This window comes from Chrysochloris asiatica, unplaced genomic scaffold, assembly GCF_000296735.1.
Source record: "Chrysochloris asiatica unplaced genomic scaffold, ChrAsi1.0 scaffold00232, whole genome shotgun sequence".
Classification (NCBI taxonomy): domain Eukaryota; kingdom Metazoa; phylum Chordata; class Mammalia; order Afrosoricida; family Chrysochloridae; genus Chrysochloris; species Chrysochloris asiatica.
The window spans coordinates 3,934,656-3,935,358 of NW_006408750.1; positions in this window are offsets into that span (position 1 = coordinate 3,934,656).

The window sequence follows — 703 nt, forward strand, 5'->3', positions numbered from 1 at the left end:
GGACATTGCTTTGTTCTGCTATGCATGGGGTCACTATGAGTCGGTTCCGACTCGATGACATCTAACAACAACAACAACAACTGATAGTTACACTGAATGTCAACAGATTAAATGACCCAGTGAAGAGACAGAGAGTGGCAGACTGGATAAGAAAACAAGACCCTTCAATATGCTGCCTACAAGAGACACACTTTACACACAAAGACAAAAACAGACTAAAAGTTAAAGGATGAAAAAAATATACCAAGCTAATTGCAATCAAAAACAAGCAAGAATAGCAATGCTAATCTCTGATAAAATAAACTTTAAGGCAAAAACCAGCATAAGAGATAAAGAAGGACACTATTTCATTATTAAAGGGTCAATTGAGCAAGATGATATTACCATAATAAATATCTATGCTCCCAATGAAAGAGCACCAAGATATATAAAGCAAACCCTACAAGAATTGAAAAAAGAAAGAGACAAATCTACAATTATAGTGGGAGATTTTAATATGCCACTTTCGAAATGGATAGACCAACCAGAAAGAAACTCGACAAAGACACAAAGGAACTAAACAGCACAATCAATCAACTTGACCTCATAGATGTGAACACAGCATTCAACCCAACAACAGCACAATACACATTTTTTTCCAGTGCACATGGAACATTCGCCAGAATTAACCATGTGTTAGGCCACAAAACAAGCGTCCATAAAT